At 41.9% G+C, this 23,109-nt stretch overlaps 1 protein-coding gene and 1 long non-coding RNA gene across 2 annotated transcripts in view; both read right to left on the reverse strand.

Annotated features, from left to right (window-relative positions):
• LOC133629202 (DNA-(apurinic or apyrimidinic site) endonuclease-like) overlaps window positions 1-23,109 on the reverse strand; it is a gene marked incomplete at its 5' end in the record, with an annotated part of 136,242 nt that overhangs the window by 61,287 nt on the left and 51,846 nt on the right. The window lies entirely within an intron of this gene.
• LOC133629219 (uncharacterized) lies at window positions 13,818-21,651 on the reverse strand. The gene is made up of 4 exons (XR_009820983.1): window positions 21,576-21,651; window positions 17,910-18,071; window positions 16,025-16,144; window positions 13,818-14,428 (listed from the first exon to the last, which is right to left on the reverse strand). It is a non-coding gene; the product is annotated as an uncharacterized LOC133629219 (long non-coding RNA).

A 23,109-nucleotide genomic window follows, 5' to 3' on the forward strand; every position in this document is an offset into this window, starting at 1 on the left:
TACAGAGGCTACCCTTCCCCCGTTGAATCCCCACAGATGCAAAAGCAGCAATAACGTTTTCTGGAAGAAGATACTGAATTCAGAAGAATTGAAGAAAAAAAATCGCATAAATCTCACTTGATTTTGCAGGAAAACAAACCAAGAAAGCTGACTTCTCAGAATCTGGCCAATAGTAGATATTTCTTGTTAATACTAATGAGGAGTTAAATTTGAAAACTAAGTTTGCAGTTCATTACTGCTTTCTTACAGAAAATAACACACAAAGAGAAATAAAAGAACATACCATTGAAAATCTGATAAATATTACCTTTGGGTTCCACTCCAGTTCATTACCAATGGGTTTCACTCTACAAAGTCCCCAGCCTGAGGTGGCAGACACTGAAACTTGGCAGGTGAGGGAAGCAGCTGGTAACTTTGGACTTGACATGTTCTGCCTTCATCTATATAGTTAATTTTGACACTACAGAACATATTTTCCTTCTCTTTTGGGGAAATATCTAGCACCTGAGCCCTTCAGAGTTGGAGAGGAAACAAAGAATTATTATAGTTGTAAAGTTTCTTCACCTCCTTGTGTCTAAAAAAGATTAAACTTTCACAGCACAATGTTCAGTGGTGTGTATGTGGAGCCATTCTGGCTTCCCTTCAGCACAGGCAGCATGGGAGAGCTTTTTAAAGAACAATTTGTACAGCAGAGATTTTTTTGCTAGTTTTCATGGTGGGTTAACTTTAACTTAGCAGTAAAAGTTCTAAATTACTTTGTATTAAAAAGTGCACATGAATAATTTAAACCAAAAAAAATCCACATTTTTACCTGTGAACAACTGTTTTCTGACACAAACCATGAAATGCCAGCTTCTCCACATTTTTAACAGCAATCTTATTACCAGGTTCCTTAAAATACCCATTAATTCCTTCAGCAAGAATTGTATATTGGTCCTTCTGCTGATCTACTCTTCGACCAAAGTAGTTTGTTGCATTTACAACGTGGAGAGGCAGAATCTGAAAGCATAAAATACGTTATAAAGACAACTGATGGTTTCTTAAGTTAATGAGACGTTTTCATATTGAAGATGACCTACCTCTTTCCAGCCTAAAGAGATGACAAATACTGCTGTACACATGCATTTCAGAAGATGATGACCTCTTATTACTCCAAAGATTATGAATAATCCTGAATGAATGAATCCTTATGAATGGTAACTGTCCATAGCCCAGTCCAGACTGGACACAAGTTTATAGAGCAAGATCTATTAGGTCTTGGTGGTATTCCACTTAAATGAACACTAGTGAACTACAGTATTACCTGTCAAGCTACTAACCACTAAGGCATTTCACATCATCCAAGCTTAATTTTAAGTGGTCTCCAACCTTACAATGAGATTTAGAAGAACTGACTGGGGAAGCGTGACGCCTTCCCTCTTTTTGCACGGAAAATGCTTGACATAAGCTATCAAGAACACCAATTCACAAAATGCTGGGTGCATTTCATCCAAAGGCTCATGCTAGGCACAAGTACTGAGATACAGCTGAGTGTATGAGGCCAGACAGAAAAGAAGACCAGAAAGGTAATTTCCACTTACTAAAACCCTAAAACTCTCACAGTGCAACTAGAGATTCTTAAAGGAAAGCAACATGATACTGAGTTCTAAACAAAAGAGACAGTGAACACTTATCCAGTTGACAATGGATTTGTAAGGCATATGTCCAGGCTCTGCAGTCAGCAGAAGCAGAACTAGATGAGGAAAGAGGCCACAACTGCTGTCTTGAGTGCACAAAAGGGAAGTACAAGTTTATAACAGGAGTATTATGAAATCTGTCCAGGTTTCAAGCACTCAAACTGTATCTATAGGTTATCAACGAGTTTCAACTACCAGCTGCCAACAAAAGCTTCTTTATTAGGCAGAAATGGAGTGACACCAAGGAATCCACCCAGTTTTTATTGTCTATTCTCACAACCTATGATTTTTGGGAATGGGGAACACCCATTGATTGCATGACTTGAGCACACCTGAATTCTAGCAAAAGACAGGACAGGAAGAAAGTGTAAGCAGCTCATCCAAAAAGGAAAGCACCCAGCAGTTCTCAGATCCAAGCACTAACCTTGAAAGGAAGCACCAGTGTCTACACATCTACCCTCAGCAATCATTATCCAAGGTGGAGATGAGACAGACTCTACAGTACTGCTGTACAGGAAGACTCTCTAGTAAAGTCGGGACTGAAAAGCCAAGTGAAGGGAGTTTTGACATACAAATTGTTACTGAGATGTGAAGAGCCACTATAGCAAAGTCAAACCAGTAACCAGGAAGGTTTCATGACTATTTAACTACTAAAAATGGCAGTGTGAATGTAACAGGATTCTATCAAAACTGTTTTCAAAACCACAATGACACCTTAGTAGGAAGCAACTGCTCCATCTAGAAGAGAGAATTTATATCCCATGTCTATGGACAGTGCAAATAGAGAAAATATTTGGTTCAATTGACAAGGCCAGAATATACTCATTTTTCAGGAAGTCTGCATCAATGTGGCAGAGAAGGAGAAATCCTCCCTTTAACTCTTGTTAAACAGGCATGATCTTCCACTGCAACGTTTCTTCACTCCAGAGGATTGTGTTTGCTCTACTACAAAAATAATGACATTTACAGGACCTTTAATCTTTGCCTATTTTGGTTTATGTTCTAAATTGATAGAGGAAAGGAATAAACAGAACAAATGCCTTCTTGCCATAGAACATGAGGCTCCAATGCAGGAGAAAACCTAAGGTAAACTCAGAACCACCTACAAAACAATTTTAGGTCAAGCTAAAGATTAAGGGAAAATCTGACACACACCTAAGCAACGGAGAAACTAAAAAAGCTGAAAATCTCCCAAATACCCAAGAGATGTGGGATATGTACTACATTAACATGAAGGTAATATGCTAAGGAGGTATTTAAGATGTGTTCTTAGTACACCAAACCAAGGGGAAAAGCAATAACTCTAACTTACCATCAGATATCCAGGTGTTTGTGTCACTGTATCTGGGATATGCTGGGGCACGTCTCTTTGTAAATTAACTTGACGACGATCCAGACACACTGTTCTGTTTCTACATATTTAAAAACTGGTTTTAGAACAAAGCCCTTTTACTTGTAAACTATTTTTGATGTGGCTTACAACATCTTTTCACACTAACATTTCATCAGCCCTCAGTATTCAATTTCTGTTTCAAGTAGCACCAATGACTGGAGATTAGACAGAAGTGGCCAAAAAGCTCCTGTTGGACAAGTTTATACAACAAAACCAAAATCCACCAGGAAACTAGTTCCAGAATAAAACAAATACTAACACTGAATTTCGTGTTACTTGCAACAAGGGTCATCCACACGAGAAGGAATATCTGAGGGCTTCATCCAAGGCCCTGTTAGAATCCAGTTAGACACAGCTCAGAGAAGTCATCTACTTACCTAATCTGGAGGGACAGAAGAGAACAGAGGAGAGAGCAAAGCATAAGCCTTGGGCAATTATGGGCTAGAATACTAATAAAAAGAGCCTGAAGTTCCCTCAAGAACACTTGGGCAGGAATGATAATGAATTATGATATCCCGTCAGGCTACATGAGATTGGTCTGCAGAAAATGTTGGTATTTTGATTTTCGTAGCAGTATCTAAGAAGAGTGAAACTGATGCAAAAGTAACCACAAGAAAAAGAGTCATGAGCAAAAAATGGTTTCATGAAAGTATCCAACAGGAAAATTGAGCAAGAAAACAGAAGCAGCCATCATTGAGGCATATACCACCTTCCTACACCAGTATGGGTGGTAAGAAAGCTTGGCAATTCCTTACCTGCAAGCCCCAAATGTTTTAAGATGGGTACACAGTGGCCTTGACAATTTCTGGTATTCTTCATCTTTTAGCACCTTGGCAGTCAAACCAGGCAGTTCTGGGGGAACTTCAGCTTCTGCCTGCTGCAAATAGCGGAGGATCCCAAGTGCATCACACTCGTTGTTTTCTCTTAACAGAACGACTGACTTTGCCTTTGTGATCTCTTGGTCTACAGAAGAATTCTAAAACAAATACACACGTATTTTTAACAGCTTCTGTGTATCCACTACTTTGTGATCAAATGCAGTATTAACCTGGTAACGGTTTGTCAAACCTTTATCGCATTACAGAAGTTGTCAGGCATGCTGTGTACACGATGAGCAAAGATTCTTGGAGAAGGAAAACTGAAATGTGTCACACAAGTGGCATCTGTAACTTCCAAAGACTGCATGCATTCATCTGTTAAAGCTAAGCACACGGTTTATACACACTTGCAAGTGTACTACTCGAAGCATGTGAAGTGTGACATCACTTTAACAGTGGCTGTTTCCATCTCTCCATCCACTGATTTAAGAAGCAAGAAAAAAGGTCCGTCCCAAACCACTTTGTCATGGTTTGCCATGACAGCCTTTTCTGGTGAGAGGGAAGGGGCTGTAAAGATGGCTCCTGGAAGAAGCTGCTCGCAGCTCTCCCCAGCTCTGAGCCAGACCCACTGCTGGGGCTGAGCCAATGAGACACCTCCACCATCACTTTGTAACAAGAAGCCTGAAGAGGAGGTTTCTTCCTCCATTCTTCTTTCTTCTGCCCTTTCTTCTTCTGGCTGGTGGTGGTGCAAGGAGTAGGAACAGTGGGAGAAACAACCATGCAGACTCCAAGGTCGGTGATGAAAGAGAGGAGGAGGTGTGCTGGAACAGAGACCTCCCTGCATTCTATGGAGAGAACTGGGGAAGCTGAGATTTGTTTGCATTTCTTTAAAGACCCTACAGCAGCGGTAGAGACTCATTTTATAAAGCTGGCCCCAGTCCAGGGGCAGCGATTCACTTCATTAATGGCCCCGAGCCAGGGGCAGTGATTTCCTTCTTTATCACTATGGCCAGAGCAGGCCGTGTCCCAAAGGAGGGACCCAATATCCACAGCTGTAACTGTGGGGAGGAACCATATTGGGATTTATCAAAATGAGACAGAACATAGTTAAAAATGTCATCATGAATGCATTCTGTGTCAGACATTCCTGTCAGCCTTTCTTCTAGCTGGTAGAAGGGCAGGGTTTGGGCTATTTTTACCAGAAGTAGTTACATTACAGATTCACAAACCTCCTTTATTCTTAGAAGTCAAGATATTTTAGTTTGTTATATCTTAATAATTAAAAACCCCACCTACCTGTGTAAAATGATGCTCACCCGATGAACCATTTCTGCCTCATCTCCTGAATTAGTGAATGTCAGCACCTTCTGAAGATTACTGTGGGTAAAAGCCAGTATTTTGAGTAACACAGCGGTTCTTTCACTGCCCATACAAGGCTGTACAACCTAAAGGTGGATACAAACCAGAGGGCTGGTAATTCATGTAATCTAGACATGCTTTACTGTGTATTTCTTTTTTTAAGAAGCACGAAGCATTGTTATATGCCAAAGAACATCGGTAAATCGTAAATCTTCTGTTAAACTTATAATGTACAATATACAACTCTCACAGAGGGTGTGAATTTCTGACAGCTTCCAGAAGCAAAATTAAAACCCATCACAATCAAAATCTCACATCGGTATTTTCTTATACGTGTGATTTTTGATGATTTGTCAGTGTTGAAGTTTCTCATTGAAGTACCACTGAAGAAGTTTCACACTCCATAAGCACAGTGCACTACCTCAGATAGTCTTAAACAAAAGCACCAAAACATGGACATTTGCAGTGCTGCCAAATCACTAGACTTTTCACAAAAAGTGATGTTTTTCCAGTTTCATTTCATGCTCAGAATGTCTGGTCTTAGAGACTTCCCAACATTCTCAATCCCCAAATGATTATGTTTTGAGTCACTGAAGAATTCAGATCATACTTGTAACATTTTATACAATTGTTCAGCTCTATACCACACTGACTGGAAGTTCCATGAGAAGACACCTCAGGATATACAGTAGCTTTCTCAAAATATTAGGTCAAATTAATTTCTGCACTGCGTGGCACAGAGCAGTCAAACAAGCATTTTACTAGCTCTGTCTTTGGAAAACTCACTTGTAGTTCTGCCACTCAATCAACAACCACAAAAACATTCGGAACATTCTGGTCACAAACAATAGCATTTGCAAGTACTTGATACCAAACTCAGGCTCATTTGCACTAACAATAAAATACTCGAGAGTGCACCTTCATCTCAGGCTTAAACAAGACCTTCAGCTGGTTCAGTGATTAACTGACACAGGTCTTCCAAGAGTTCCCTCACTGCACTCGCGGGACGTGCAACTGGACAGTCCATTCAGGCCTGTAGCACTGCTCATGTATACTGACCTCAATCAGTGCAAACAGCAAAACAGTGTCATGAACAAAGAGTGACACCATCCCCAAACTCTTACCTGTTGCACATTTCCGTAGATGGAAGCTTCTTCGATGGCTGTTACCACATCACAAGGATCGTTCATGAGCTCCTTTATCTAGTGTGCTGTATGTTTATTCCAATGAGTTCCAACAGCAATAATTTGCTGTGAATACTTCCATTCTTCAGCAATAACGGGTTTCTTGTAACAATCTCATATCAAGAAAAAAGAAACACCTATCAAGAAAAAGCAGAAGTCAGTTTCTATCCTCTTATCCTGTTCCAACGAGTACGTAGCAGCAGTAAAAAGCAAACTGTTTCAGCACACTGTTCTTTCCAGTCACAAAAGATGGAAGTCTCAGGAAAAGGAGCAGTTCAAATCTGAAAAAAAAAACCAAACTAAGCCTAGGCAAAAGCAAATCCAAGAGGTCAGAGGCAGACAGCAGACTTGTTAAAAAAAAACAAACCCAAGAGCACAAATGGTGTGTGTGCAGCATTAAATTACTTCTAACAAGTGAAACCCACTAAGACAGAGCTCACACATTCCTGGTGTACTGCTGACCTAAGTGACGTGCAGTTCAGCTGTGGAACAACAGCAGGATTTTTGGCAAAGCTCTACCACACTTTAAAGTAATATAGAGCTCTGGCACAGTTCTGGGAGATCTTTCTCAACCTGCCACTAAACTTACCCCTAGCTGCAATAACATACCCTTTCTGTAACAATACTTTAGAAGAGCTACAATCAAATCTTTATCAAATAGCTCAAACATTTTCAAATGACCATTTCCCACTGAAAGAGCATCTTTGTTTTTCCTATTCAAGACAGATGTTTTTGAGAAACTGAGAACTACCTCTCCCACAAGTTTAATGTTATATCCACACTCCATCTCAGTGAGTCCAATAGCAAAACAGAAAGAGCAGTCTGAAGAGAAAACAGCAATAGCCCACTGGATAAAGAAGACATATCATCTAATTTATGACTTGATATTTGCTGCTACAAAGGCACATTTAACAGCTTCACATACAGCAAATTGGGCAACCTATTTCCACTAAGGAATTTCTCTAGCTTATCACAGCTAGAAGCACAGCCCTTTAGTCTTATCACCAATTTTTTAACAGATAATTTTAGAAGGTTAATGATTTAAAAAAAATCTGATACTGATACATCCTGGTCAACATGGAACTTGATGCTGTTCCTCTTATAAGACTGTGATCAGCTCCTTCTTTTATCTGCACTGTCATTAAGACCCAAGAACCCAAGCATATGCTTCCAAGGCTATTTGATCATTCACTTCTGCCTTTCATTCTACTGTTTAAACAGCGCTGGTAAGAGGAAAAATTAAGTTTCTTACAGACAAGACCTTAAAGCAGATTAAAGACCCCTACACTGAAATCACCGCTACCAAAGGGAACAAAAAGAAAAGTCAACTGCTTTGGAAACCATCCATAGTAAAAGACAACAGCATATGGAGCAGTAGCTTAGACCAGGGCAAGACAGGGCTCACTGATTAAAGAAAAAAACAAGGCAAAGTCTGCTTTGACTGATTACAACTCCACTTCTCCAATACTTCATCCTGCCAGAAGTATAAAAATGTGGGGTTTTCAAACTTCATTTTCTTTTCAACTCTCCCACTGGGGTTCAGGAAGGTGTTTGTTTTCAGTGGGTGACACTTGCTTTCAAGACACTTGCACAACTGAATAGTATTTTACCATCTGAACATGTAAGCTATTTACCTGTTCAGGAGCATCAGAGAACAGCACCTCAACCTCATCAAGAACAAGATGGCAAAGATTACGAAACAGCGTGTGACGTTCAGACAGTCTCAGGAGGCAATATGGTGCAGGCACTATTACCTCACCTACAAGTCGGTAAAGGACAACTGTTAACATTAATTTACATTCCACATCATGACACACTAGTTTTATGAAGAAGGTCTCAACTGCATTTCAGATGCATCATCTTGAAGTTATGGGAAGGGTTTTTTTGGTTGGTTTTGGTGGTAAGGTATTTTTGTTTGGATATTTGTGTGTGTTTGATTTTTGGTTGGGGTTTTTTGTTTTGTTTTGTTTTAAATAGGGACCATATAACTCCATGTTCTGACTTCTAGTCAACAGTCACTTTCAGTTCGCTTCTATTTCTTTACCCCTGTGTGTCCTTAAGATCTGAGTAGGCAAAACTGTGTTTCTGAAACACTGAAAAGTCTTTGTTAACAGGTTTACAGAGCAGGATGTCATTTCATTTCCCAACAGGACCATGGTAGAACCAGATCGACAGAAGGTAAATATTTAAACACATTTAGAAGTTTGGTTTTAACAACAAAAGAAAGCCAATATTGTATCTTCCATATCTACACATGTATGTAAAAATACACACATGTAAAAATAAAACCACTATCGTAAAACCTGCCTCTAAATCAGGAACATCTATGATGAATCTTAATTCAGCATGAACCTCAGCAAACCCCTCCCACTCATTTGACTCAAAAAAGTGGTTATGAGACTTGCAAAAACACAGATCATTTTAACAGCTTTAATACTATTTACTGTTCAATAGCATGAATGAACTTTCATGCATCACTAGAGTTACAGCATCTAAGAAACAAAATGATCACTTGATAGGGAAAAGTAAAACTTCATTTCTTACAGTTTTGTGCAACTAAGACAGCCTACATTGCATTCAAGTGTCATTAAGACGACAGAAGTATTCTTACTTCCTCAGATTTTCACACTTTTAGCTGCTTCTTTGTTCTGCCCAAGTATTAACAACATTGGATGAAGCTGTCTGGAGCATCTCTGGTATGTTTTCAGTAGCTCAAAAACAAGTTGTGCCTTCTTCCACCCAGGACACAAGATAAGTGCTAGTGGCTAGGTGTGTATGTACAAAAGAGTTACAGTAGAGCATGAGACAACTGTTTAGAATCTTAGTCATTGTACTATTTCAGAATTTAGGGCAAAACTAAAATGCGCAAAACAGGCCTTTCAATGCTTCAAACAGAAGCTTTTAACACCATATCACCTCTTCAATGCAGATGGTACAGGCCCGAGGAACCGTGCACCAAGCTGGAGACAAATGGATGTGCAGCAACACACGGTGAAAGGTCCAAAAGTTTCATAGAAGCAGAAACATCTTGTCTTACTTGGAGCTGTGTGAGCCATTTTCAGTGCTCCCTTACAGCCTCAGTAAGTCTATGTTTCTGTGATCTAATGCATTAGAAGTACAACTGAAGTACAAATGAAGTACAACTCACACACACGTCACACAGAACAGAGCTGAGACTCCTACTGTCCCCTGACTTGGCCATTGCCTCTGTTTCTTGCTTTTTTTCGTTTTGTCTCTTCCCCTGCATTTTTTTTTGCCCTTCATATTTTCACAGAGGCACCATCAACTTTGCTGGCTTGCTGACCTTTGGTCTGGTCTTGTTGCTGATGTGGCTGGATTCAGTCCCTGATGTCCCTCCACAGAATCCCTCCACAAAGACCACTCTTGTAGCCTCGACACTACCCACATCTTCCACATATATGACACACGTTTGCAGAGGTTAAATGGAAGTTATATCCTGGAATTACCTGTTGCTCATTTTCAGTTCTATGTGTCTTCAAAGGATCAGAATTTAAGCACTGCTGAAGCCTGAGAAATATACAAATATTAAATTCAATGTAAATGCAAAAGGAAAGTGTAATCGATAAATATCACCAATATTTCTAAAATGGCACGAAACAGTTCACCTACAAAATATCTCTGATGTATCACCTGTGCCAACAAAACCCCTCAAATATGAAAGAAGAAATCAAAAAGTACCATTTTGGATGTAAAATTTACTATTAATTTTTAGGTATCTGAAAATAACCCGAAGGTTTTTTTAACCAAGACAACTGGTGGGTTCCTCAACTTCAGAAGAAAATCAGATGGGACTGCAGGAAAAAGGTTTCTTAAAGTTGCAAAACCATGAAACAATGTATCTTTGCAACAGTTAAAACTTGAATTAAAAACACTCCTCAGGTTGTTTACATATGCAGCAAGTGATTTGCAGCATAATAAAAGCCTTGCACAAGTCAACTCAGTCAGATTTCATTCAGCTTGAAAACTTTATAAATCACACTAAGAATAAAAGAAGGCAACTGAATATGCTGAGTGTGCAGAAACGTACTGCCTCATCACAGCCTTGTTTAGAAAGAATTGCTATTTTTACTGTGGTCTGGATAAGTATCAGCAGCTAATAATGGCCTCCTTCCCCAATACCATGTGCACACATCTTGTCTTACCCTCTGCCCTTTTAGCTGTCTAAGAAGAGTAACTGGAAACATACTGCAGCTCCTAATTATCTGGCTACACAATTGTTTCAAATATGTAACATACTGTACCATACCTGTCTGTGTGAACTGCTGGATTTTCCTTGAAAGGCAATCCTGGGATTGTTTTGACAATCTATCAAGAAAAGACAAACCCTTTTCTGGCAGTAAAATACTGTTTAAGAGCAACATTTTAGAAAAAAAAGATGACTGAGCTCAAGGTGGTTTTGTTACCTAACCGAATTTTCTTCATTAAGAATCAAGCATGCAACAAGAACATCAACCACACAGGAGAATCAGTTCATGTTCACAGCTCAAGCTATAGCTTCTGGCAGCTCTTTCTTTGAAGAATCTGCCCCTGTATTCCCCCAACAACTACCAAAAGCTGGCCACACAAAACCACTACACATCTTCACAGCACTAGAGCAAGTGAGCACAAAAGGAGACACAACCTGTTCAAAGTCCATCGTTGCAATCTAAAAAACCAAAACCACCAGAACCACAAACTTGAAGGACAACGTTCTCTTTTAACTAGATCAAGAGTTAGTCCCAGATTTGTTACATAAAAGGACATGATAGCTGACTACAGTATTCCTAATCCGCCTTACAGATGCTTAACTTAATTCATTCTGACATTTGAATAGAAAATCTAACACTTACAGATGTGGCAGTTTCACTGTCATCTGTGTTGGAGCTTTGTCATGTCTTTTCATGAACAGAACCAGATACAGCAAGATCTAGAAAGACAATTTTAAAAGATGCAGAAACACGTTTGTGATTATCTGAATCTATGAAAGGCCAGTGTTTTTACAGTTGGTTGCAACTGACTTCTTTCTCTGCTTGTCTCATTTTCTAATGGCAAAAAGAACAACCAAAAGACAGTTGTATTTACATAAAGATATGCAAATGAACCGAGTGAACAAGGACAGAGGATATTTATAGTGATTCCAGTCTGTTTTAAACAAGACAACTCACAGAAAACATTCAAGTTACCTCTGTGTAGAGAAATCCCTCTAAACTCAAATCAAACAGTAAGGTATCACTGATCAATGCTACAAGTTATTTCAACAGCATCTAATGCTTTTCAGCATATCAACAAATGACCCTGCAACTCACCCTTTGTCTTATCAAGTACAAAATGCTTTAGAATATTCCTGCATCTGCTGATTTGATTGCTCTTTGTACAGTCTGATACATAGGCAGTGTTTGTTAGGATACCTTTTGTTCCACTTGTTGGATTCCAACTGATACAGTAGTTCAATATATCCAGGTAAAGACAAACGATGCACTGCATGAATGATTGCTGCCAACACACACGGTTCCCACTTGTTTCAGGATCTGTTGATACCTTCTGCTGGAGCAGCACTGTCCTCAAATCAAGTGCAGGATTAACAACTTTCATTGGAAGAGAGTCAAGATTTAATGATGTTTGGGTCTCCTGATAATCTGCTGAACTCATTGCATTCTCTTCAGCTTGCTCAAAATGAGCAAAGCTGCTTAAGACGAGATCATCATTAACGCATACCTAAAAAAGCCAAGTATTTGACTGACCAGAATCAACAAGCAAGTCACCATCACATACTGCTTTAGAATTTATTTGAAGCTGGAGACAACAGGAAGACATATGCAGTATGTACAAATGCTTTCTGAAGAGTACTCATTCCAGGGCAGGAAAGTTGGTCATATCTTCCTCTATGTTCTCCAAACAGGTGTTACTTACCAGTTTCATGCTTTTGCCTAAAATTCTGTGCTCAGTTTTCTATCAGCTTTAAACATTTTTAGAAAAACTATCTTAGTTTTATGTCCCTTTGATTCAGAGTGCATCCAAACCTGGCAGGAAAAAACAATATTCAACTTAAAAGTTCTTACTGGCTCAGAGAGAAGTGACACTTGCCAACTGTGATTCTGAACAGAGAAGGTATTCAAATTAAGATGTAATCCAAGTTATTGTCTACAGTGAAGACCACAGCTCTAATGTTAAAAGTCTTGGTAAAATACTCCAAATGGCAGCAGTTTTCAAACACATTTATTTTTGTCTACTAGGCAGCTGCTTAAGTCTGACAGTAGCTGCAGCAGAGATTTAGCAGGAGTTACGCACTTTGGTAAGTGCAACGAGCTTTCTTCCTTTCTCCCAACTGTTTGGGAATTCAGCCTTATGCACATATGAACTTGTATTTATTTTCATAACACCATGCAACTGCCTTCTTGAAATATCTTTAAGTGTATCACAAAGAAGGACAAGAGTACAGTAAATTCACATAGTTGTTCATCTGAAGTACTTGGGGGACTTCATTTGCTTGTCAATACCTTCCAGAGGGGTTCACAAGTTTCCACCTCACAGAATTCATTCCAAAGTTCACAAACAACAGATTTAGAAAATAAATCTTCTAATAAGTTAATGATTGCACTTCTACTGTATATGGCAAATTACAAAATTCACTTGCAAATAACACTTTTCGGTCTTAAATTTGTCACAAAGTTATAACTTCTACAGCAGAGTGAACAAAGAGGTTTGTAGAGATAAAAATATCTTACCTTTTCCCCTTTTATTGTCACATAAAGGAAAACATCAGATGTGGTATCTTCTACAGCACATACTTTGGCTGTCATCTGGGTAGCTGCTAAACAGAGTTATAAATACAGGAACAAGGAAAAAGATTAAACCCATACAAAATTATCAGTATTTGTCACTTCCACCTTTTGACACAGACAGAAATAGAAATCACAATTAGATGTGTACACGATCTCTTTAGAGAAGCTACTACAACTGTTGTAACTTTTAAATGAAATAAGAAAGTAACAGGGCAATAAGAAGGGTTACAAAAATGAAGTTCTCCTTAGTCTTTGAAGGAAAATTGAGAGACAAAACAGATTAATGACTTCCACACACAAACTAGTCCTAGTTCTACACTAAAAATCTTTGTCAGAGTCTAAAAGATGAGCTAATCTGTAGTACAAATGCATACTTCCCAAGCTTGACCTTTACTTTTTGTCATGGTTTAGGCCCATCAGGGAACAAAGGGCCATGATTAGCCTCGAGTACCGAAGAGGCTGAGGATTGCTCGAGGGCAGGGAGGGCTTAATTGCCGCTTAAGGTTCAGGACAAAACAGACCAGGCTACTCGGTTTTGGGGAAGAAAACAGAAAATAATTTAATGCGAAATCAACCAAAACATAACCAAAATGAAACAACCCAGAGTAATACATCAATGGAGAGTCCAACCAGCCTTTTTAAGAACACCTTCTTGCCACCCCTCCCCTCTTCCCGGGTTCAGAGCCCTGATCCCGGTGTTTTTACCTTGCCCCCCCCCCGAACGGTTCGGGGGGGCAGGCAGTGGGGGGTTCAGTCAGTCGGTTTCCGAGAGCTTCTGCCGTTTGTCCCTCCTCAGGACGGGTGAACTCCACACCAGTCCTCCCTGCAAGTCCGTGGGGTAACTCACAAGCATGGCAGACTTGCACGGGCTGCTCCGATGCCCACTTATTCCAAAGGCTGCAGCTCCTCTCTGCCTCTCGTGTGGGGCTGCTCTGCGGCGCGCAGGCTCTCCAACACGGCCTGGGCCATGGCCATCTCCCCACACAGTCCCCCGCCCGTCCGGGCTCACCCACACGGAGCTGTTGGTGGCTCTCAGTCTTGCCACGAATCTCCATAGGTTTCAGGGGCACAGCTTGTATTCTCGCCACGGCTTGCAGAGGGGTCTCCGGTCTACTGCTTCTCGTTCCTTCCTCCCTCTCTGGCTGAAGGGTCCGCGTGGTGGCCTCCATCTTGTATCACTCTCCACCTCCCGACTCGCATTTCAAATTCCCGTCCCCTAAATAGTGATCGCAGAGGCGTCAGATTGGCCCAGCCGGGCCGGAGGTGGGTCTGAACCCAGGAGCGGGGGGAGGGTCTTCACTGCAACCCGCTCCCCCTGTTACCAAGCTCCTTGCTAAACCAGGACACTTTTCTTGAAAGAAGCTTTATGTGTACATTTGTATAGCTTAGTTAGGCTCTTCATCCAAGCAAACACAGCTGATGAAGTCCACGAGTCAACTGTGAAGCACTGCTTCTGCAGACACTAAGGATGTGCCAGCAATGAAAAAAAATTATCACTGCTTACAGTACAGTCTGGGAAATGAAATTCAGTGTTATTACTGCTTCTATAGGAACCTTTCCCTTCACTCTGCATGGTGACACACAGCTGGGTGTGGGGAAAAAATAAGTAAATCATGAGAAGCATTGCTTACTGGTTACCTTGGGGAGTTGATCAGCCTAAAGACCCTTTCTCATTTTCATAAACTCATCCTCTCCTCCCCAAATACGAGTATAGAAAACTCCACATAAAAGGTAAGTAAATGGGCAGGTAGTTTTTCAGGTAGAAGAATATAACTCAAGATTAGGATGCCTCAGTGAAGAGCTGCTTTTCTAGTAAGACCAAAAGCTATCACAGAAAGACTGGATGACCCACTGAAACTTCAAGTATGGGAAAAGGCAAGAAGAGATTAAAGAGAAAGCAGTTCTGGACAATAAAGTGACTGCTTAGAGCTCAATCTATTTTTTAACATGTGTAACAAAGATACTCCTCTTCTGAGCTGCTGCTTACATCCTCGTCAAACAACAACTGACAGGGTAAATCCGTAAGCCAGATTGTGACGTCTCCATACAAAACTACAACAATACATTTGTGATGCTGAATCAAAGATTCAGGACAAATAGACAGAAAGGCTTCATTGTTCAAAACAACTGTCACATGAGTCCTACGTTATTTAGCCTATCCAAGAGCCAGATACCCTCTAGTCAACTGTCAAAATTGATGCAGCATGGAAGCCCGCAGTACTCAACATGCAGCTCCACAAATGTTTTTGCCTTAGTCCACACAGAAACCACTCATGTAGCTTCTTTCTGTATTTTTAACATACAACATTCTTAAATAAATACAAAATACAAGCACTACAATTCTCCAATGGTTTCTTTTTCCCAAAACAGAAATACCAATGACCATTTTGGCAGCACGTTTTATTTACCTTTGAGAAGGTTTAGAAAATACTGAGTAGCAGCACTATCCCATCTTTTAGCCGCTCTAGGAAAATAAACACAACCAACCATCCTACCTCAACAAAAACTAACAACTTTGGAAAAAGCTTTGGATACATGTCAAGAGATTACTTCAAGTCATGACAAATCTTCAGAAGTGCACCAATGAGACATAACAAAGGATTAAAACAGGTCAATAATAAAACTGGAATCACTAGGGAAGAAACATTCATTAATCACTAATCGGTTCTGTTTAAGAACTGCTCTTCTGAAACAGGTTTTGTAACCCCATTTCCTACCTTCTTCTTGAAACACAATCTCTTCTAAAAATAACTGATGTAACAAGACTTCATGCTTAGGAAACTTACTAATACAGTTATTAAACTCTACTTACACTGTTCCTGCAGTACTTCCACAGAAGTGGACATGCAGTGTCACTGGCTGTGTGCGATACAGTCTACATTTCTTTGCTCTATATGGGATCCACATGAATGCTTCCAGTGCCACCTGAATGCTTAAAAACAAAGCAGAAATAATCTCCTGTTACAAAGTAGATTTTATTCTTCAAAAGTCATTGGTCTCATATACATTCTTCCATTGTCTGGTGTCTGACAATACAGTTCTTCCAGAAGTTTAGCTCCCACTGTGATACATCCTGGAATCATCATTTTTCTCTCCAAGAGAGGTGCTACCAGGAGCAATTAATCTATAGATTTGCTCCAGGTATGAACATACTTCCTATTTAGAATCGTAGAATCATAGAGTGGCAGGGTCAGAAGGGACCTTTAGACATCATCTAGTCCAACCCCCCTGCAGAAGCAGCTTCCCCTAGATCAGACTAGACTTTACCTAGGCTTTACTTAGACTTCTTATGGCATCCTAGTCTTCTTAGACTAGACTTCACCTAGACTTTACTTAAAGTCTTTCTGATCTTTTGCCATAAAATCTGAAGTATTTTCATGGCATTTAGCCCTCATACTACTACTACATATAGCACCTGGCACCATTTATTCCCCTCTACAATAATTACTGCTGTGAGAAACCAGGTATCATTAATACCAGCAAGAAGCAATCCTGATAAATACACTAATGTGCATTTGTACTCACTTTCCTAGAAATAACTTATTCTTTGTAAAGCTATCACCAGAGTGTTAATTTACCTTTTACACTTGATTTCACCTGAGACATTTCACAACCAGCAAAACACCTTGTACAGCAAGATTTTAACTATCATATATAACTATATAACTATCATTTTTGTTTAAATCTTTCTTTTGCAATTAAAAAACACCACTGGTTTACTTCTGGATGATCATATTTTAAACTTGAGGCATTGTCAACCTGGTTTCCAATACATCCAATTTAAAAACATTGTTTAACTTGAGATTTATTTTAAAATAAGCTTCATTTTGCAGAATATCCAAAAAAATGGTAAAGCTTCTTGTACTCACAGCTGCATACTTTATTAGAGAAACTAACTTTAAATGTAGCTAAAAACTCAGAACAGTTATTCTGCAAACAGTATTTCTCAAGATTTCAGGAACTGCAGGTTTCACAGTGGTTTTATTTACAACTAGGAACCTGTAAAAACTCTTTTTCTTTGCAGTATGTCAAGACAGACTGACAGCTCTTAGCAAACAAGCCAGTAAACTGCAGTGGGGAAAAGATCCACAGAACAAGACTGGTTTGCATGCACACTTGCAATGGCCTGTTACATGGCTAGAAGTTTCTCGTGGACTCGAGCCACACCTCAATTAAACCAAAGCCTTGCTACTACCAATCTTAAGAAGCCTTCAGTAGTATTTGTATGCATCAACTAACGAAAAACTGTCAAAATAATCCAAACACACACTTATCTGACTTAACAAAAATATATTTGGCATAATCCACAAGGAAACATTGTGTTTGACAATGATCTGTACAGCGTGTGATTGACTTAATAACTGCTCTACACCAGCACTTGAGCTCTCCACTGAAAACCACACAAACCTGAAAGAGAAAGAACAAGACCGTACGTTCTTCTAAATGGAGTGAATTACACTCAGGTTTGTTTAGAAGCGAGACTACAGTACTGATTATACGGCCTCAACTTGCTTTTAAAACACAGGCATTACAACTTATGCAGTTCTGAAGGTTACAGATAGGAAGACACAACTCACACTGATACCATGAGCTGGTTTTATACATGACAATTTTGTTTTGTAAAAGCATCCTGGATACTTCAGCCCCAAACCAATGCAAAGACTCTTGCTATCTACACAACATAACGGTGCTTTTACCTGTCCTTCTTCTACCATTACTGGTTTTACCTCATCCACATCTTTGTAAGGTGTGTGGTAGAGCTGATTCATTTCACCAGTCAGGTTTTTATATTCTATTTCATTGACTGTGTAAGGCTCACATCCTTTCATAGGAACCCAGAAGCAACTCGGACTTTCAACCTAGGGCAAGGAGTAGATAACAAAACCAGGTAATATTAGACTTAAAAACATCCCTTTATTTGAGCAGAAGCTATCTGAGCAGCAAATCTAAAACTGAAACTTAATCTTTAGTGAGGCCTGTTAAAAAGTACTGGGGCTGGACACTGAGCATACAGAATGTCAACAAGCAAAACAGCTTTCAACTTCAAGTCATTAGGTCATTAAATGACTTCTCAGCTTTCAAGTTTCTTCAGCACTGTAATTAATGGCACATAGCAATACCTTTTAGATTGTATTATCTAAACAGTTTGTTAAACCAAACACTGTGTAAAGTTCAGAGACATAAGGCTTCCCTATTGTTTTCAAGAACTATGTATGAAAACACAGAACACACAACAAACCCCATCAACGGGCTTTTCTTCATGCTCAAGAGTCTACAGGACAGTTGCTTTCTTTATAATAGAGTCATAGCTTTCTGCTTAGCCTTTGTAACCAGTTCTATCCCAGTCTCTCCTCTGATCTGGGTCTCCTGCTCTTAGGGGTTAATCCAAGTTCAACACCACACAGCTGCTTCCTAACTCTCCTGTAGTGGGATGATTAACAGACCTGGAAGGATTAAAGTGAGAAAACTCCTAGGTTGATGGGTGAAATAGGTAAACACCTCAAGGGGTAAAACAAAAGCTAGGTGTAGAAGCAAAGCAAAATGAGGAATACATCGTTTCCCATTGGTTGCCAGATGTTTATGCATCTCCTGGAAGGCTTCAGCGTGTATTAACACTGACTTGGGAACGTCTCTACTTATTGAATTTGGCTTCCCCTTTTCTCCTCCTTCCCCACAGGTTTTATTGCTGAGAACAACATCCTATGGTACGGAACGTCCCTTGGGCAGTTGGGGTTAGCTATCCTAGCTATATTCTGGGAAAGGGACTTTTCCCTGATGCCTTGTGGAATTGAGTAGAATCCAGCACTATACTGCACTGTATTTAAGATTACGTTGCACAGCTTCCAGTTTCGATTTTAGCTGCATCCCTACTGACCACTGTTGAGATTAAACAAGTATAAACACCTCTAACACATAAAAAGAAATGACAGAACATCCATGTGAGAAACAAAACAAGCTTCCTCGTGAAAGACTCGGGTCAGACTCTGCAGGGAAGCACTTGTATGAAGCGTTCTTGCAAGAGCGGTGTCCTAGCCAGCAGCACACCTGACAGGTACAACATTCGGCTCCTTATTCCCTATCCAGGGGCCCTCCCTTGTTTCCCCACTGATCAGGTACTCCAAGGTTTACAACTTCTCCAGGCACCTACAATCCCCTCAGGGGATGGCTGGTTTTTGTACATTATGACCCATTCCCCACAGGCCTGAGATTTAAAACTCTAGTTAACGCTACAAACAAGCAGGTAACTGTCCTATGGCCAGTGCACTGATTTACACCACACAGACACAGACAGCAGTCGAAACTCCTTGTCTTAAGTTCTAATTCTGCAAAAGCAACATCAATATCTTACACCTGGGGCATCATGGCAAGGGGACGTCTCCTCCCCCCCCAAAAAACACCACCCCCCAAGCCACGAGGTAAAAAGCAAAGGGCACAAACCTCCCCAAATGACCCAAGACGCCCCCAAATGAACCCCAACCCCTCCAAATGAGCCTAAAATCCCCCTAAATGAGCCCAAAACCCGCCTAAATGAACCTGAAACCTCCTCAAATGACCCAAAACCCCCCGAAATGGCCCCAAAAGCCCCCACGAGCCCAAAACCTCCCCAAATGATCCCAAAACTCCCCTAAATGGCCCCATACCCCCCCCAAATAACCCAAAACTCCCCCAAATGAGCCCAAGACCCCCCTAAATGAGTCTGAAACCTCCTCAAATAACCCAAAACCCCCCAAAATGGCCCCAAAAGCCCCCCACATGAGCCCAAAACCTCCCCAAATGACCCCAACTCCCTCCAAATGAGCCCCAAAACCCCCCAAATGATCCCAAAACCCCTCAAAATGGCCCCAGCTCCCTCCAAATGACTCAAAACTCCCCCAAATGAGCCCAAGACCCCCCCAAATGAGCCCAAAATCCCCCCAAATGAGGCCCAAACCCCCCTAAATGAACCTGAAACCTTATCAAATGACCCAAAACCCCCCAAAATGGTCCCAAAAGCCCCCCACATGAGCCCAAAACCTCCCCACATGACCCCAACTCCCACCAAATGAGACCCAAAACTCCCCAAATGATCCCAAAACCCCTCAAAATGGCCCCAACCCCCTCCAAATGACCCAAAACACCCCCAAATGAGCCCAAGACCCCCCCCAAATGAGGCCCAAACCTCCCTAAATGAGCTTGAAACCTCCTCAAATGGCCCAAAACCCCCCAAAATGGTCCCAAAAGCCACCCACATGAGCCCAAAACCTCCCCAAATGACCCCAACTACCACCAAATGAGACCCAAAACTCCCCAAATGATCCCAAAACCCCTCAAAATGGCCCCAACTCCCTCCAAAAGACTCAAATTCCCCCAAATGAGCCTAAGACCCCTCCAAATGAGCCCAAGACCCCCCCAAATGAGATCAAGACCCCCCCAAATGAGATCAAGACCCCCCCAAATCCCCCCAAATGAGGCCCAAACCCCCCTAAATGAACCTTAAACGTCCTATGATGACCCAAAACACCCCAAAATTGTCCCAAAACCCGCCCACATGAGAACAAAACCTCCCCAAATGACCCCAGCTCCCTCCAAATGAGCCCCAAAAGCCCCCAAATGATCCCAAAACCCCTCAAAATGGCCCCAACTCCCTCCAAATGACCCAAAACTCCCCCAAATGAGCCCAAGACCCCCCCAAATGAGCCCCATACCCCCCCAAATGAGCCCAAATGAGGCCCAAACCCCCCTAAATGAACCTGAAACCTCCTCAAATGACCCAAAACACCCCAAAACGGTCCCAAAAGCCCCCCACGAGTCCAAAACCTCCCCAAATGACCCCAACTCCCTCCAAATGAGCCCCAAAACCCCCCAAATGATCCCAAAACCCCTCAAAATGGCCCCAACCCTCTCCAAATGACGCAAAACTACTGCAAATGAGCCCAAAATGCCCCAAATGACCCCAGAGCCCCCACATGGACCCAAACTCCCCCAAATCAACCTAAATGAGCCCAAAACCCCCCATAATAACCCCAAACCGCCTCAAACGACTCCAAATCCCCACAAACGACCCACACTCCCCCCTAACCTCCCCCAAATAATCCCCAACCCCCCAAACGACCCCAAATCCCCCCAGGCCCCCCAAGTGACCCCATATCCCCCCAAACCACCCCAAGCCCTCCCAAATGACCCCAAAACCCCTCCAAATGATCCCAAAGCCCCCTAAATAACCTCAATCCCCCCCAAAGGACTCCAACCCCCCAAGTGACCCCATATCCCCTCAATCGACCCTAAAACCCCCCAAACCCCCACAGACCCCCTCAAACGCCCCCAGACCACCCCAAACAACCCCAGATCACCCCCCAAACGCCCCCAAGACCGCCCCAACTCACCTCCCCCCTCTCTCCATGAGTTTCTGCTTCCCTGTGGCACCTCAGACCCCGCCCCGGATGATGGGGGGCTGTCCCTGATACCCCCCAAAGACGTAGGGAGGGTGGAGGAGGGGAAAAGAGCGTGGGGGATGGTCAAGCCGAAGCCCACCCACTTTTTGGGGGGGTAGGTGGGGTTTAGGGGGGCTCCATCCCCCTGATGGTGCAATAACTCCCCCTCCGGCCCCAAAATGTCCCTCGGGGTAAGCTGGGAGGGGAATTGGGGCGGGGAGGGTCTCCCCATGATCTCAGACCCCCCTCAAATGACCTCAAAATCCCCCAAAATGAGCCCAAAACCCACCCAAATGGACGCCGCCATGTTGTACGGACGCCGTTACGGTGAAGGGGGCGGGTGCTGTGAGGGCGCCGCCATGTTGGGTGAGGACAGAGGCGGCCGCCATTTTGTGCCGAGCGCGCGTTTTCCCGCTTCCGCCCGGCTGAGGGGAGGGAGGAGGCGGAGAAAAAGCGGCTTTTGACGCCAAAAGCGAGGGCGAGGAACAGCGGGGAGGGGCACGGGGAGGAGGAGGGACGCGAGAGGGAGACGGAGAAACGTGTTGGGAGCCGCGGCGCTGGCAGGATCGCGGAGAGAATGCTTTAAATTGCTCCATTTTACCCCAAAAAGCGGCGGGTTGTTGACCTTAGAGGGACCGTTTTGCCCTCAGAGATTAAATTTCCCCTCACACCTTCGTTTTATACCTCAAATGATTCCCATTTTCGCCCTCAAAGCGGCGGTTTTGCCCTAAACCCATGGTTTTTGCCTCAGAAAGGCGCTTTTCCCGCCTCAAAGGGATTTTTCCGCTCTCAGATTAACTTAATTTGCCTCAAAGCAGCTATTTTCCAAAAAAAAAGCTGTTTTTCCCCATAGAACAGCGATTTTCCTGCCTTAAAGGGATTTTTTTCCCCCCTCAGATGAACTCAGTTTTCCTCAAAGCAGCGATTTTCACCCAAAAAAGCGGTTTTTCCCCTCAAAGAGGCACTTTTCCCACCTCAAAAGGATTCCTCCCCCCTCAGATGAACTTAATTTGTCTCAAGACTGTGATTTTTACCCTAAAAGATAGGTTTTTTTCCCCTCAAAATGTGACTTTTCCCCCACATAAAGTGGCTTTTTCCCTCACACAAAGCCTGGGATCAACTTCATTTGCCTCAAAACAGGGATTTTCACCACAAAAAGCAGTTTTTCCCCTCAGGCAATTTTCCCTCCTTAAAGGGACTTTTCTCCCCTCATATTAACTCAGTTTGCCTCAAAGCAGTGATTTCCCAGGTAAAAAACTGATTTTAACCTTAAAAGGCACTTTTCCCCCTCAGATGAGCTAATTTTGCCTCAAAGCAGTAATTCCCCCCCACCAAAAAGCAGTTTTTACCCTCAAAAAGGCAATTTTCCTGCCTCAAAAGGATTTCTCTCCCCTCGGATGAACTTAATTTGCCTCAAAGCAGTGATTTTTACCCTAAACCAGAGTTTTTTTCCCCTCAAAATGTGACTTTCCCCCACACAAACTGG

This window comes from Colius striatus, unplaced genomic scaffold (assembly GCF_028858725.1).
Source record: "Colius striatus isolate bColStr4 unplaced genomic scaffold, bColStr4.1.hap1 scaffold_34, whole genome shotgun sequence".
Classification (NCBI taxonomy): domain Eukaryota; kingdom Metazoa; phylum Chordata; class Aves; order Coliiformes; family Coliidae; genus Colius; species Colius striatus.